This window comes from Seriola dumerili, unplaced genomic scaffold, assembly GCF_002260705.1.
Source record: "Seriola dumerili isolate Sdu_G_001 unplaced genomic scaffold, Sdu_1.0 BDQW01000290.1, whole genome shotgun sequence".
Classification (NCBI taxonomy): domain Eukaryota; kingdom Metazoa; phylum Chordata; class Actinopteri; order Carangiformes; family Carangidae; genus Seriola; species Seriola dumerili.
Window position 1 is genome coordinate 4,414,020 of NW_019174545.1, and position 17,596 is coordinate 4,431,615.

A 17,596-nucleotide genomic window follows, 5' to 3' on the forward strand; every position below is an offset into this window, starting at 1 on the left:
GGGTGGGGTGGGGGTGGGGGGGGGGGCACAAGCACAAAGACCAGCCCTGTGTGTTACAGTGTCTGTCTCGAGTATTGTCTTCTTTTCCAAATCTCCTGACATTCAAACATCACACTCACAGCCTGCATATGTTTCTCTTTCCTTTGGACATCTTTTATCCTGTCTCTACTCCCCTGTGCCATGCATTTTGGCAGTGGTTTTAATCAATGGTCATGCCATTAAAGCTTCACTTCATGGAACAGAACTGAGTGCAGGAAAACAAAAGGAAAGACTCCAACTAGGCTTCCTTTCTTGCTGTCAGGGCAAATACTTCAGCTGCTTATCACCCTGCCAGAGGAATTTATCTCAGAGTTTTGGCTTGGATCAAAGTGGGGATTTAAAAAGATATCACTAAAAAAAAAAAAAAATATGTAACAAATCCTCTCTGAGAAAGAGGAAAAGTGAAAGGGAGACATCTAATAAACCACGTCAGAGTCATAACAAATTCAACCACAGAGTACAAATCCGTTGTGTCTGAAGTGGAGGCATGCTGTGGCTTGGCAGTTTGGCAAAGAGTGCTTTTAATACAGGATAATACAGCGTATGTAGAGAAGCCACACTCAAGAGACGAGACAAAAGTGCTCGCTCGCTTGTGGATGTAGTTTGTGTAATTTTTGCCGTTCGGTTCATTAGATATCTTCTTTTCATCAGATGGCCCATCTTTCTTAAATGGAATCGTGTCTGTGGTGAGTCTGGAGAACGTTCACTTGCTGTCTGAGAAAACTGGGAGTTTTTTTCTTTTGCTCCAGTTTTAGACTGTCTTTCTCTCTCTCTCTCTCTCTCTCTCTCTGTCTCAGCACCCATCTCTCTCTCTCTGTCTCTCTCTGATGGGGGTTAAGTTTCAGGTTAATTTGCAGCCCTAAGTGGGAGCCCCGACTGCAGCTAAAAGAGGAATTTTCACACCAATCCTTAATGTCCTTTATTCTTTCTCTACACCATCATCTGTCCTCTATTGTTTCCACATGACCCTCTGGGAAATACAGTGGCCACTTCACATCTTGGTCAATCCCGTGTCTCACTCTGTCTCCCTCTCTCGCACGAGCACATTTGCAGAGCTACGTACCAGTTTTTCTAAAGGCTGGTGTAATATTTGGAAATATTCAAAATTGCATGCGGAGCTGTTTCATTACTGTTGTTTACAGTACGTTTGCTGTGAGCACTGGAGTCAAATCTTCGTGCGTTACCATAAAATGTTCGAGGTGCAACCCCAAAACAACAGCCCATTCTTTCTCTCCTTGATGTTTCCGTCTCTCGTTTCTTCCCTCTCATCTGTCATCCCTCCCGTGCTGCCAAAAGACAGCCAGGAGGCAGGGAACAGGAGCGGGGTAATAAACCGGAGGAAAGCAAGGAAGGAAGGAAGGAAGGAAGGAAGGAAGGAAGGAAGGGAGGGAGGGAGGAGATCCGTGAGAGGGAAGGGGGAAGCAGTGTGTAAATAATTGTGCAATAGAGGGTAGTTGAGAAAAGTACAGAGCGATGGGTTTTTCACCTGCTGCACTGTGGCCATGCCGGGGAGCTCAGGGTGGGCTTCAGATGTGTTAAGTTTTGAATTATGGTGGAAAAACAACATCATATATAATTAATATCAGTATTTTTATTTTAGGTTGACAGAATTTGGGTCTGACCCAGTTTTTGTAGCTCACCTACATACACTTACATACAGCAGTAGCATGCCTACTGCTGTATGTAAGTGTATGTACGTATCATTTATGTTTCTATTCTTTTCTGTTATTGCGTGTAAAGAGTAAACAACACAAAAAGGATTATTCTGCAGTTGTTACATTTATAGCAGAATATGGGGATTTTTTTTTTTTTTTTTTAGCAATTGTACAAATGTTAAGAGGGAAGATTAAAAGCTCTATGTGCTGTTTTTGAAGGTTAAAACTAAATTAGTTTAATGCCAAATGTCTGACTCGGGGATGGAACTGCTGCCTGCCCAAGCTGATCCAACACTCTTTAGGCTACCAGTCAGACCTGAGAATCATACTGCCTCTATATAGGTGGAAAGTAGTTCTGCGAGTGTGAGTGACCAGGGGATGTGATCGTGTCTGATTCTTTCCATCGTTTCTTTTGGTCTTTCTGTTTTTGTTCATGTATCTGAAGTGTGCTGCTGAAAAGATTTATTTGTAGATTTATTGGTAGGCTGCACAGCATCCTTCTCTCTCTCTCTCTCTCTCTCTCTCTTTGTGTGTTTCTCTGTCACTTGGCGCTTACTGTCATTCCACTTCACTTTCTGTTGGTTCTTTATTGCTTTGTTTTTTTACTCCATCTCCGCACTGACTTCCTCTCCCTCTTTCTCCTCTCTAATTCTATTCATGAGAAGGTGCACACTCCATCATTCTGTCTCCCTATATCTTCCGTCTGCCCTTCATTTTCTCCACACCTTTCTGCACCGGAGCGAGATGGAGGGAGGGGGGGAGAAACGGGGGGGGGGGGGGGGGGGTGGAGGAGGAGAGGAGGAGAGATGGACAGATTAGGTGACTAGTGATAAGCGATCGATCTCAAAGGCCAAACAACCCAGGGAGGATCCTCCCTCCCTCCCTCCTCCCTCCCTCCTCCCTGCCTCCACTCTTTCTTTTCTCCCCACTCTCCACTCCTCTTCCCTCTCTTCTTTCTCTCTAACCTTTTGTTCCCTTCAAACTGACAAGGGTTCATTAAGGATCCACTTTGTGCGTATAAGTGCGTGTAGGTGTGTGTGTGTTACGTGTATGCACACTTTTGCCTGTCTGCCTAGTTGAAAGTTATGAAGGATAGCTCCCTAAGGTGCCCCTAAAGGAGCTTTTAGTGGCTTTCGATCACACACACACACACACACACACACAAACCACACACACACACACACACACACACAAAACACACACAGGGCCTCATTAGAGTTTTTCACAAGCACAAAGCACTTGGTTAGCGATTGTTGGACAGTCGTTCTCATGTCTGTAATATTAACTTTGTGCACTGTTGCTTTTCTGCTCAAACCCACACGAGAGTGGAGGAACACCGCGGGACCATCTTCCATCTACCCCCTGCCCTTCACACCCACCCTCCCGTCATCCCCTTGTGTCTAAGAATGTGCCCGCCACAGCATATTGCCCTAACGAGGCTGTCTATTGATCAAGTGATGCTCTTTGTTCTGGATGCCTAAATGGACCTTCAGCCACTCTCACCAGGCCTTTTTTTATGGGAGCTGTTATGGCTTTGGCCTGATTACAATAAAGCACTTAAAAATGCTCAACGCCTGATGTTTTATGCAAAGAGCACGCTCAGCCTCAGAAGTGTACGCCTGCATATTACAGCGTTTCCTGAGTGTTATGGCATTTCAGTGTGTGTGTGTGTGTGTGTTTTTTTTTCTCCCCTCATGATGCTCATTGGTGGTTGGGGCCATCAGTTTGTTTCTAATGTGGAGACACTATTTGTTTAGTATAGATGCTCATAATGAAAATCTGCGCAGGCTCAATTGGATGTAGGCATATAAACACAATTTCTGTTGATTCACTCGGTCCCTTGCGAGTCTGTGGCATGTTTGAAATGTGTGCTGCGCAGTACATGTGTGTTTATTTTTGCGCTCTGTGTGTGTGTGTGTGGTGTGTGTGTGTGTCTTTGTGCGCATGCATACATGTCAAAAGTATTGCCGTGCCCTCCTGTGCGCCGGTTTAATTTAAGGCCAACCAACTGTGACCGGGAAGCATGTGGAAATATTACCCATAACCCACTTCACTAAATCCCAGGTTTCCCTCCCTTCACCGCCCACAATCTCCTCCCCACCCTTTGCCGCAATCCTCCTGATAAATAAAATAAGCTTTCCAGCCAATAATTTCCTCAGTGTTTTATTGTGTGATTCAATCAAAATATTTCACCACTCATTCAATTCGGAGGGGGGGAATATACAGAGTCTCGGGCTTGATGAATTGTGAAATTCGAGTGGTGTGTCTGTGTCTGTCTGTCTGTCTTAAAGACCATCTGTAAGTCAGTGATTTAAACGGCAGCCTCGACATTTTGTAGTATTTTGGAAAACACCTGATTGTTTCTAGGGTATTACTTTGATCCATTGTCATCTGTCAAATTTGCTCAAATTAGACGTGCGAGTTGCTCATCTGTAGATTTAAACAGATGTCTCTTTCCCTCCGCCTCACTCTCTCTCTCTCTCTCTCTCTCTCTCTCTCTCTGTCTCTCTCTCCATTTCCACTAAGTTAGTGTTATCTCATGAGCCTATTTCAGTCCAACAGCATGAAACCGGAGTCTGATATTAAACCAAACCCCTGTGAATGCCTCACACAGCACGCTGATGTGCTGAACTGCAGAGATGGTCAATTTAGATACTAACATATGATTTTCATTTGGAACTTACTTTGATAATCTCCTCCCTTTTTCTTCTTTTGTCTGTTACCTTATGACATTCTCACTCTTTGAAAATCATATTTTTCCAGCTCACACCCGTATGTCTTTGAAATGTGGAAGTTTTTTCATTTTTTTAACTTTACATCACAACATTATATATATATATATTATATATATATATATATATTATAAAAAAAGTTTTGTCTTGGATCGTTTGTCTCTTTTTGGTCTTTTCCCTTTTTATTCTTGATCTGTCTGTTGCCACTCGCTCCAAGATATCGTGCCTTGATGTGTTCTTTTTTTCCACCGCTAATAAACAAAAGCAAGAACAACAAAAGGTAGCACAGTATATTATGGCAGAAATTTATGTTTTTATAATCTCACTGCTTGACAAAAGGCATACTCGTCCGTTAGAAAAATACAAAGCAGGCGGGGGAGCCTTGATGCTGGATCTGTTTACAGCTACGTGTAAAAAGTCAGAAACTGGTAAAACATAGCAGAGGAAGTTGGCCGGATGAGCGGGGGATTCAGTGTCGAGAAAATGATTTGTGTTATGAACTGAACCCTAACACCTGTGGGAGGATTCAGGCAAACCTAACTACCTGTGTCTTGATGTGGACACATCTCCTCACAACACATATATACACACACACTCACACACACACACACACACACACACAGACAACACAACACCAGCGCTTATGACTAATGCGTCAACTGGGACATCTCACCAAGCATCTGTGCATTGCATAGCTGGTGTCTGCATGTGTGTCCGTGCATAAGGGGCCCCTTGCTGTGTCCTGATGGGCGCAATCAATACCCCAGGACGTTCCTAGGCCTCTCGACAACACTGTATCGGCGGCCAGGTAGTGGAGCAGGAGACCAGCATCCGGCGCCAGTGCAGCGCTAAAGGCACTCCACACCGCAATTGGATGCGGTCAAGAGCAACACACATCGAGCAGGGCAAGCTCCTCATACGATCATATACCCGTCCGCTTGTTAGCTTCCTCGTCTTGGGGTGGGGGTGGGGGTGGGGGGGGGCACAAGCACAGCACAGCCCTGTGTTACAGTGTCTGTCTTCGAGTTATTGTCTCTTTTCCAAATCTCCTGACATCAAACATCACACTCACAGCCTGCATATTGTTTCTCTTTCCTTTGGACATCTTTATCCTGTCTCTACTCCCCTGTGCCATGCATTTTGGCAGTGGTTTTAATCAATGGTCATGCCATTAAAGCTTCACTTCATGGAACAGAACTGAGTGCAGGAAAACAAAAGGAAAGACTCCAACTAGGCTTCCTTTCTTGCTGTCAGGGCAATACTTCAGCTGCTTATCACCCTGCCAGAGGAATTTATTCTCAGAGTTTTGGCTTGGATCAATGTGGGGATTTAAAAAGATATCACTAAAAAAAAAAAAAAATATGTAACAAATCCTCTCTGAGAAAGAGGAAAAGTGAAAGGGAGACATCTAATAAACCACGTCAGAGTCATAACAAATTCAACCACAGAGTACAAATCCGTTGTGTCTGAAGTGGAGGCATGCTGTGGGCTTGGCAGTTTGGCAAAGAGTGCTTTTAATACAGGATAATACAGCGTATGTAGAGAAGCACACTCAAGAGACGAGACAAAAGTGCTCGCTCGCTGTGGATGTAGTTTGTGTAATTTTGCCGTTCGGTTCATTAGATATCTTCTTTTCATCAGATGGCCCATCTTTCTTAAATGGAATCGTGTCTGTGGTGAGTCTGGAGAACGTTCACTGCTGTCTGAGAAAACTGGGAGTTTTTTTCTTTTGCTCAGTTTTTGTACGTCTTCCTCTCTCTCTCTCTCTCTCTCTCTCTCTGTCTCAGCACCCATCTCTCTCTCTCTGTCTCTCTCTGATGGGGGTTAAGTGTTCAGGTTAATTGCAGCCCTAAGTGGAGCCCCGACTGCAGCTAAAGAGGGAATTTTCACACCATCCTTAATGTCCTTTATTCTTTCTCTTACACCATCATCTGTCCTCTATTGTTTCCACATGACCCTCTGGGAAATACAGTGGGCCACTTCACATCTTGGTCAATCCCTGTCTCACTCTGTCTCCCTCTCTCGCACGAGGCACATTTGCAGAGCTACGTACCAGTTTTTCTAAAGGCTGGTGAATATTTGGGAAATATTCAAAATTGCATGCGGAGCTGTTTCATTACTGTTGTTTACAGTACGTTTGCTGTGAGCACTGGAGTCAAATCTTCGTAGCGTTACCATAAAATGTTCGAGGTGCAACCCCAAACAACAGCCCATTCTTTCTCTCCTTGATGTTTCCGTCTCTCGTTTCTTCCCTCTCATCTGTCATCCCTCCCGTGCTGCCAAAAGACAGCCAGGAGGCAGGGAACAGGAGCGGGGTAATAACAGGGAGGAAAGCAAGGAAGGAAGGAAGGAAGGAAGGAAGGAAGGAAGGAAGGGAGGGAGGGAGGGAGATCGTGAGAGGGAAGGGGGAAGCAGTGTGTAATAATTGTGCAATAGAGGGTAGTTGAGAAAAGTACAGAGCGATGGTTTTTCACCTGCTGCACTGTGGCCATGCGGGGAGCTCAGGTGTGGCTTCAGATGTTGTTAAGTTTTGAATTATGGTGGAAAAACAACATCATATATAATTAATATCAGTATTTTATTTTAGGTTGACAGAATTTGGGTCTGACCCAGTTTTGTAGCTCACCTACATACACTTACATACAGCAGTAGCATGCCTACTGCTGTATGTAAGTGTATGTACGTACCATTTATGTTTTCTATTCTTTTCTGTTAGTGCGTGTAAAGAGTAACAAACACAAAAAGGATTATTCTGCAGTTGTTACATTTATAGCATGAATATGGGGATTTTTTTTTTTTTTAGCAATTGTACAAATGTTAAGAGGGAAGATTAAAAGCTCTATGTGCTGTTTTTGAAGGTTAAAACTAAATTAGTTTAATGCAAATGTCTGACTCGGGGATGGAACTGCTGCTGCCAAGCTGATCCAACACTCTTTAGGCTACCAGTCAGACCTGAGATCATACTGCCTCTATATAGTGGAAAGTAGTTCTGCGAGTGTGAGTGACCAGGGGATGTGATCGTGTCTGATTCTTTCCATCGTTTCTTTTGGTCTTTCTGTTTTTGTTCATGTATCTGAAGTGTGCTGCTGAAAAGATTTATTGTAGATTTATTGGTAGGCTGCACAGCATCCCTTCTCTCTCTCTCTCTCTCTCTCTTTGTGTGTTTCTCTGTCACTTGGCGCTTACTGTCATTCCACTTCACTTTCTGTTGGTCTTTATTTGCCTTTGTTTTTTACTCCATCTCCGCACTGACTTCCTCTCCCTCTTTCTCCTCTCTAATTCTATTCATGAGAGGTGCACACTCCATCATTCTGTCTCCCTATATCTCCGTCTGCCCTTCATTTTCTCCACACCTTTCTGCACCGGAGCGAGATGGAGGGAGGGGGGGAGAAACAGGGGGGGGGGGGGGTGGAGGAGGGAGGAGAGATGGACAGATTAGGTGACAGTGATAAGCGATCGATCTCAAGGCCAAACAACCCAGGGAGGATCTCCCTCCCTCCCTCCCTCCCTCCCTCCCTGCCTCCACTCTTTTCTTTTCTCCCCACTCTCCACTCCTCTTCCCTCTCTTCTTTCTCTCTAACCTTTGTTCCCTTCAAACTGACAAGGGTTCATTAAGGATCCACTTTGTGCGTATAAGTGCGTGTAGGTGTGTGTGTGTGTACGTGTATGCACACTTTTGCCTGTCTGCCTAGTTGATAAGTCATGAAGGATAGCTCCCTAAGGTGCCCCTAAAGAGCTTTTAGTGGCTTTCGATCACACACACACACACACACACACACAAACACACACACACACACACACACACACAAACACACACAGGGCCTCATTAGAGTTTTTCACAAGCACAAAGCACTTGGTTAGCGATTGTTGGACAGTCGTTCTCATGTCTGTAATATTAACTTTGTGCACTGTTGCTTTTCTGCTCAAACCCCACACGAGAGTGGAGGAACACCGCGGGGACCATCTTCCATCTACCCCCTGCCCTGTCACACCCACCTCCCGTCATCCCCCTTGTGTCTAAGAATGTGCCCGCCACAGCATATTGCCCTAACGAGGCTGTCTATTGATCAAGTGATGCTCTTTGTTCTGGATGCCTAAATGGACCTTCAGCCACTCTCACCAGGCCTTTTATGGGAGCTGTTATGGCTTTGGCCTGATTACAATAGAAGCACTTAAAATGCTCAACGCCTGATGTTTTATGCAAGAGCACGCTCAGCCTCAGAAGTGTACGCCTGCTATATTACAGCGTTTCCTGAGTGTATGCATTTCAGTGTGTGTGTGTGTGTGTGTGTTTTTTTTTCTCCCCTCATGATGCTCATTGGTGGTTGGGCCATCAGTTTGTTTCTAATGTGAGACACTATTTGTTTAGTATAGATGCTCATAATGAAAATCTGCGCAGCTCAATTGGATGTAGGCATATAAACACAATTTCTGTTGATTCACTCGGTCCCTTGCGAGTCTGTGGCATGTTTGAAATGTGTGTCTGCGCAGTACATGTGTGTTATTTTTTGCGCTTCTGTGTGTGTGTGTGTGTGTGTGTGTGTGTCTTTGTGCGCATGCATACATGTTCAAAAGTATTGCCGTGCCCTCCTGTGCGCCGGTTTAATTTAAGGCCAACCAACTGTGACCGGGAAGCATGTGGAAATATTACCCATAACCCACTTCACTAAATCCCAGGTTTCCCTCCCTTCACCGCCCACATCTCCTCCCCACCCTTTGCCGCATCCTCCTGATAAATAAATAAGCTTTTCCAGCCAATAATTTCCTCAGCTGTTTTATTCGTGATTCATCAAAATATTTCACCACTCATTCATTCGGAGGGGGGGAATATACAGAGTCTGGGGCTGATGAATTGTGAAAGTGTCTGTGACGTTGTGTGTGTGTGTCTGTGTCTGTCTGTCTGTCTTAAAGACCATCTGTAAGTCAGTGATTTAAACGGCAGCCTCGACTTTTGTAGTATTTTGTAAAACACTGATTGTTTCTGGTATTACTTTGATCCATTGTCATCTGTCAAATTTGCTCAAATGAGACGTGCGAGTGCTCTCTGTAGTTTAACAGATGTCTCTTCCCTCCGCCTCACTCTCTCTCTCTCTCTCTCTCTCTCTCTCTCTGTCTCTCTCTCCATTTCCATAAGTTAGTGTTTCTCATGAGCCTATTTCAGTCAAACAGCATGAAACCGGAGTCTGATATTAAACCAACCCCTGTGAATGCCTCACACAGCACGCTGATGTGCTGAACTGCAGAGATGGTCAATTAGATACTAACATATGATTTTCATTTGAATACTTTGATAATCTCCTCCCTTTTTCTTCTTTTGTCTGTTACCTTATGACATTCTCACTCTTTGAAAATCATATTTTTCCAGCTCACACCCGTGATGTTCTTTGAAATGTGAAGTTTTTTTCATTTTTTACTTTCATCACACATATATATATATATATATATATATATATATATAAAAAAAGTTTGTCTTGGATCGTTTGGTCTTTTTGGTCTTTTCCTTATCTTGATCTGTCTGTTTGCTCACTCTCCAAATATCTGCCTGATGTTTCTTTTTTTCCCCGCAATAAAAAAAGAAAAACAAAAGGTCAGCAGTATTTATGGGAATTTATGTTTTTATCTCACTGCTTGAAAAAGGCATACTCGTCCGTAGAAAAACAAGCAGGAGATATGGCTGGATCTGTTAACAGCTGTGTAATGTCAGAAACTGTAAAACATGCAGGTGAGGGTGTGAGCGGGGATTAGTGTGAGAAATGATTTGTGTTTGAACTGAACCCTAACACCTGTGGGAGGATTCAGCCAAACCTACACCGTTGTCTTGATGTGGACCATCTCCTCCACACATATATACACACACACACACACACACACACACACACGAACACAAGCGCTTGACTAATGCGTCAACTGGGACATCTCACCCAAGCATCTGTGCGTCTGCATGTGTGTCTGCATGTGTGTCCGTGATGAAGGGGCCCCTGCTGTGTCCTGATGGGGACATCAATACCAGGCGGTTTAGGCTTTCGACACACTGGTATCGGAGTGTGGAGAGAGACCAGCAGGTGGAGTGAGAAAGGGACAAAATGGAGGACAGACAGAGGGGATAATACTGGCCAGAATCACCGTCGTGTTGTTAATGTGAATATGAACAAAATGATATTGCTGCAATTAACATGCGAGAAGGTTGAAAGAATTCATTCGAACAGACAGTTTACATTATCTTAATGTTGCAAACCAAAACAATGTGAAATCAATTCAGCCCCCCCTCAAACTATTAAAGATTATTGTAATAATACGCCATATGTACCATACCCAGTGCAACATATGGTCCTAGTTGTAATCGTTAAGTGACAATTGGAACCTCTTTGATAATACAGATTGATAGTCATTTTATTTTATGAGGTCTTGCTGTACCCAGCCGTGGTATGTGGCGAATGTGCAGTATGCTATGTTGGAGCAGGAGGCCCTGACAGCCAGCTCAGGTCAGGGGATGAGATGGAGGAGACAGCTGGGGAGGAGTGTACGTTCAGGGATGGATGGACGCAAGGATGGAAGGCATTCTCCAACTGCGCTAACTTTAGACCACACATGTCGGTAAACCTCCTAAAACCTGTCCACAGTGTGTCACCACTTGCTTCCATAAAAACCCCTTTGTGAATATGTATGCGTGTGTGTGCGTGCGTGCGTAGATCGGGGGGGGGGATTCTCTGTTTGCCCAAAACCAACCACAGTGAATAAATAAACAGGCACAGAGGGGCCAAATCATTTGCTAGTATAACAAATCCTGTCTCTGTGTTGAAATTTCATTTTCTTTCCAAAGCTTATTGTTTCAATTTCCTGCTTTGCGAGGCGAGTTCAAAAGTTCATGAACTCACAGTTGGAAGTGTGAACAGAATGTAGCTTGTGCCCACCAAGACATGACCTACAGACCTTGTTTTAGTGCCAAAACCTTCTGTCTGCCTCCACAGGGGGAACTCAACTAGGCCAATTAGTTTGAATGCCAGTTCAGCAGGAATCAATCAGAATCTTTATTGTCAGAGGAATGATATGGGGAGGGATTTTGTGCGTGTGTGCATATATTTGGACAAGTGGAATGATGAGGTTTTGGCTTGTGTGCGCACATGGATTATCAGCATTGCTTAGCTTTTTCTCCTCCTAATGACTGGTTTGGATAAGGACTGTTTATCCCTTTTCTGAAGCTCGCACAAATAGAGACAGTTATTAACACACAACCACCATCAACACCACTGCACAGACACACATATATGCACATACAGTAAGGTCACCGCCTCCCACACACAGGCAGCGTGTATTGCAACACTAATCGCCTGCGGCCCACTCCGTAGGACAGCAGAACAAAGGCACACTGAGCATCTTTTAGCTTGTTTGACGTGACACAAAGCTCCGTTAACTTGACAGAGTTCCTGCTCCGTCAAACTGGGCTTTTTAAACAGGGCTGAGTTGGGATCAAAGGCAAGGACAGGACTGACTGCTCCCACTTTGCACGTTTTGATCCTGTTTGCTGCTCTTTTCCAAAGAGAAACACACTCAGTCTCTTCGGAGGGAAACAGAAAAGGGAAGGAAAGTTCCACCTTCTGTGCAAAAGTATCAATAAACAGGAGTCATCACCACCAGCAGCAGAAAGAAACCTTTTCATACACTTTGTTTTCATTCGGAGGTCATTCAGGCTTTTTCAAATTTGGAGCATGTATCCGCTACTGTAGTGTGGCAAATTTTTTGATCATCACAGCAATGAACCAGTCAAGATTTTCAATAAAGCAGTTTTCTTTTCAAAACAGCATAGATTTTTCATTTTGATGTTGAATAGAGTTGTCTGCCAGATACACCAAATACGCAGGCCGTCCGTACGTTAACACTGAACAAGGTCTGTCTGCAATAAATACAAAAAAAAGAGCCCATGGCCATTTATAAAGAGGGCAATACAAGGATAACTGCAAACTGGCCCTGAACTATACATTTTAACTTCTGAAGGATTTATGTGCCTACATGCGTGTCATGTGAATGTATGCATTCAATTTTGTATCTGTGTGTGTGTGTGTGTGTAAGTGTGGGGAGGGCAATGTGTGTGAGTGTGAGCATGCATATGTCTATATTATATAGTGACCTTTTGTGACCTATATAAGACAGGCATTGCCCACAATAAGACACACAGCCCCAAGTACCCGACACACCACTTAACCCCCTGCCTGGGACCTTGACAGCTTCTCCATGGGAGGCTGACCCTGAAGGTCCCTGAGAAGGCTTTGTTCATACCATACACACACACACATACACACACGCACACACGAACTCACTGCTTTAATACAGACCTACACTCCACACATGCCTATACAGTGTGGGAGCTAAAGGAACATATAGCTTTTAAACAGGCATGAGGAATTAGCAGAGAGGCCCATGTGTCAGCCCCCCACTGACAAAAAACGCTGTTGACCCCCCCCCTTGCCGGAGGTACAGCTACTGCTCTGTCCTCCTGACTGCCTCGACACATCGCGCTGTCTCTATATATCTCCCTCTGACACACACACACACACCATGTTTTTGCTCTTATCAAGCAAGAATTCCGAACATTCGCTCACTCCAGTTGCTCAAATATGAAGATGTGCTACATCTGTTTTCTATCATTGTGAATAGAAAACATTGGGGGGGGGGTTTCAACTGTTGGTCAGACAAAACAAGCAATTTGACCTTGGGTCCCCTTTCTCGATCATTTATTAGATTTAACGATTAATCAATTTGTTGAAGAAATAATTGATAGATTCACAGATAATGAAAGTATGCACATGCCTACATACATGAAGGCTATGCACGGCTATGTGTTTGTTCTGCAGCTGAGCATGTGATTAAAAAAACAAAAAACAAAAACAACTTTGTAATAACTAGAAGCAGCAGTCCCTTTATGGAAAGCATTGCTGCTGTTGCTTTGTGCCGAGGCTGGTTATGAAGGACTTCCATCATCTCCCCAGAACCATCTGCTCTTTAAAACACTCTGCCTTTTACAATCAGCAGATGCTCTGGAAATTACCTCCTCTCTCCCTCTGCCGCCACATCAACCACATCTCCTGTCTGCCAGATCTTCAGTTCAATAACAAAGTCATAACGCCGAGGACATTGGTGAATTTCGATTGTTCTTAAAAGTTGCGATTGAACTTGAAAGTTGTTATCTGATTGGTGAGAAAACAGGGCTGTGCAGCTCGCTTTAATCTGATTGTGTTCACTGTGATAGGTTTTCACCGTTAAGTTGAAAGTATTAGACCTTAATAAATCCTAGTTTCAAATTTTAAAACTTGACTTGGATAGCTGCCAGGATGACAGCTTTAAGGAAATATTGCTGTTTTTCTGTCATCTGATGGCTGTGGCAGCACTGTCTCCCAACGTTGTGTTGCGTAGACTACACCATGACTAAGGCAGGTGTACTCTGTCTAGACTGATGCAGATAACAGCAGCGGCAAAACATGATATGATGTGAGAAAACATGTCATCACATAAGCTGTAAACACGTAAGCATTTGGCACAAGTAAGAATCCTTCAGTACAGCGAGGGATTAGCCTACATATATTAATTATGGCCTCGGCAAACAAAAAAAAATAAAGTAAAAACTCTGTCTGCTGGGCAACATGGAGGTAGAGCGATTGAGTTAGTCTATTCTTAAATTATCCGGGTAGAGTTTAGATCAATGGCCTGGCTTCCTTTAATCTAAGATGCCAGTGTTGTACTGCATTTCACTTCACAGCCCACTTATATTTCCCCAAGACAGTAATTAGTGTAAAAATGAATGGTTGACGCATCATCTCATTATGTGAACAAGCTAAATCCATTAAATGAAATACTTTTGAAGTAACACTTTGTAGCGGTGGAAAGATATAGATCATGGTGGAAAGACTGAGAAAATCAGCCTGGAGCAAACATTTGTGATCGGAATCCCAACAAGCTTTGTCATGTAGTTTTAACTCAGCGGGGTGGGTGCTTGATGCCTACCACAACATTTCCAAACATGATTTCATCTAAACCAGTCTGGTGAAGACTCATGTAATATGAAACTATCCAGGAGTAATCAAGACTGAAATCTAGGAATGACCCTGAAAATATGCAAGTTAAGCTGAGGGAGGTGGACAGAGTTTTAACTGATGCAGACTGTTAAACATCTTTAAGATTCCCAGCAGCACTTGCTGTCTTTATAAGCAGCATACTAGAAAATGCGCTCAATAGAGCGCATACCTCCGCCAAGGCCAATGTAAAACAACATACACCAGACTTCAGAGGAAAAACATTCAAATCCATAGTAAATGATCCGGATCTGCCGAGAAACGTAATGGGTTGTTCCCTGGCCCATGACCCATCCCGCTCTCCAGTTCGGTGCAAATCGGCTCAGTACGTTCTGTGTAATGCTGCTTATAAACAAACATCAAACAAACAAACAGACACGGGCAAAAACATAACCTCCTTGGTGGAGATTGAAATAGCGACATGCTGGGATAACTCCATGTGCTTATACAATTTCAAAGGCAAGGGAAGTAAAATGAATAATCTTCACTGTAAACTTTGTGATAATGTCACATAAAATTACAATATGATTGTAAAGTAACGACACTCAGACTTCCAAATAAAAGGCGAAAACATTTATGTAAAGGAAGAAAAATAATGCATGCACGTATGGGGAATTTTCTTCAGCTGTGTGCTTTGAGCATCTCATATGAGCGGCGAACAGCTAACACACATTTAGTCTCATCTTATTCTGAGTAAAAATCTGAGCATAGACGAGGAAAACAGCCATTTTTTTGGTAGCTTGATGACAATACATTTTTACTGTTATCTGAAGGGATTTAAAAAGGGTTGTATTAACTGTAGAGTTTTCTCACTTGATAAGAGGGATCCCCAAAGGAATGAGGGCTTTCACATGACAACAGTGATGTAGAGACAAGGCACAACTATAGCTACACTCTGTCAGCAAAGCAATTGCATCCCACAGATAACGCATAACTGCTACCATCTGGCTTCCCATGGCTCCCTCTTTAAGTTTTGCATACCTAACTCAGCCTAGAGCACAGAAAGCCTCACACACTCACACACCCACACTCACAACACAACACACACACACACAACACACACACACAACAGCACACACAACACACACACACACACACACACACACACACACACACACAAGTAACACATATCAGTGGTTTGTGAACTGTGAAAGGGGCAAGGGTTTTATGAAAGTGGTGACATTATAACACCCTGACACAGCTCCATGGCAACCTACCTTGAAGGTCAGTGTGTATTCAGTGTATATACAGTATGGGGGGGGGGGGTTCAGTGCATGTGCATGAGCATGCGCATGGCTGAGATGTGAGTCCTAATGGTCAATGCACTGGGTGAAAATACCGGCGGGCTGAGAGGAAACAAGCAGGACACTTACATGTTTGTGAGTCCTCTTTTTTTTCACCGCTCTTACTCCTTTCATCCTTGCTTCTATGTAATCTTTTCCCCACATGTTTACCCCTCTCCCTTCATGTTTTCCGTCCATATTTCGCCAGCTTTAAAACTTTCAGACGTGCTTTTCTTCTCTTCCCTCCTCCCACTCTGCATCTCTCCTGTGTCTCCCACATGGTGCGCTTCTTTTATTTCTTTGTCCATCTCTGCCCTTTTTTTTTTTTTGTTGCCAGTTTTCCTACTCATCTCACTCCTCCATCCATCTGCTGATCATTTGTCCTGAAAGGCAGAGTGAGACAGGGAGTGAGTGGGGCTTACATAGGAACAACAGAAGAAAAGTGGGCTGACATTTTTTCTGTAATGCACCATACACAGGTGGGTCACAGGAGGCGGATGAAGTAAAAAAAAAAAAAAAAAGGAGGTAGAGGAGAGAGGTATGTGTGTAATAGCCCCCCTCATACAGGAGATATGACGTAGGTGTACTGAACACATGCATCTCTCTGTTACTCTGTCTCTTTTAGACAAACTGAGAAGTAGGTTATAGGTCTTTAAAAGTCAATAAAAACGCCTCATTTCACAAAAGCAGAAGAATGCCCAGTCTTTGCTCAACCCAGGTCAGGAAGAAGATGGCAAAGACATGTTAGATGATGTGTCGACCCATTGAGATCAACTGCTATTTTGTTAGTCTGAAAGTGTGGGTGTACAGTAGTAGTTCAGCTCTCAAGAGGTCATCTTCATTGTTCAAAATGTACTTATTTTGCCGTTATGCATGTTTGCCCTGGTGGGATGAAACACTAGCGTTAGACTGAAGTGAGCAGAGGCTTCTATTCTCCATATGTGTGTTTTTGGCCTTTCCGCACCTAAACATCGTCTCCAGAGTGCAGCGAGTTACTCAAAAGTGCGAGAGAAAGTCACAGAAATGTTACATATTTTGAATTTTTTTTTCCTTTTTTTTAAACTTTGAAGAGATGGAGTCCTTATGTAATGCACCTAAGCATTGTAATGTGCGTATGGTGAATTTTGAAAAATAGTATGAGAGAAAGAAAGTGATGGAACATGGTTCACATTTGAATTTGAACCCCCCCCCATCCCTCCCAAAAGAATAAAAATTATATATACATTTTTTTTTAAATCCACTGACTGCTTTATCTACTTTGAAGAGACCCATTTAGCTCCATTTAAGGTTTCCATCCAGGGACATTGTGCAATATCACCTAATGTTTGTTTACAAATTCAGACATGGGGAAGTTTTCTTCTATCTGTGTTTACACACGCATGTTACACCCCCCCCCACCCCCACCACCACCCACACACACACGCACACACACACCCATCAAAGTGTTTAGTTATGTCGCTTATACTTATGTAAGCATTAATTGCTGCAGACACATGGGAACTTTTAGCAGCCATGTAGGGTGTTTGTGTTTATCTAACCCCCTGGAACCTATTCGCTGCTCGCTGGCCCGGGCGCAGGTGACGGGGTAAACAGCAGACCAAGGTTTCATCTCCATCCCCATCCGTATAGGGAGCGCTTATCTCTCCGTCTCTCACATTAGGAAGACATGTTACACGGCTCAGAGCCGTTTCATTGCTGCTGTTCCGTCTCAGCTGCCAAATACCTTGTCACTATAAAACAATGACTTATGATTAATAGCGAACACGTTTCCCCCCACTCAATGATGGATAGCTATTAATTGACACTAACTGCCCATGTGCGAC

General features: G+C 43.6%; 1 protein-coding gene across 1 annotated transcript in view; it reads left to right on the forward strand.

Moving 5' to 3' along the window:
- The window catches only part of efna5 (ephrin A5), a 95,966-nt gene that overhangs the window by 54,333 nt on the left and 24,037 nt on the right, over positions 1–17,596 (forward strand). The gene's annotated exons all lie outside the window — the stretch shown is intronic.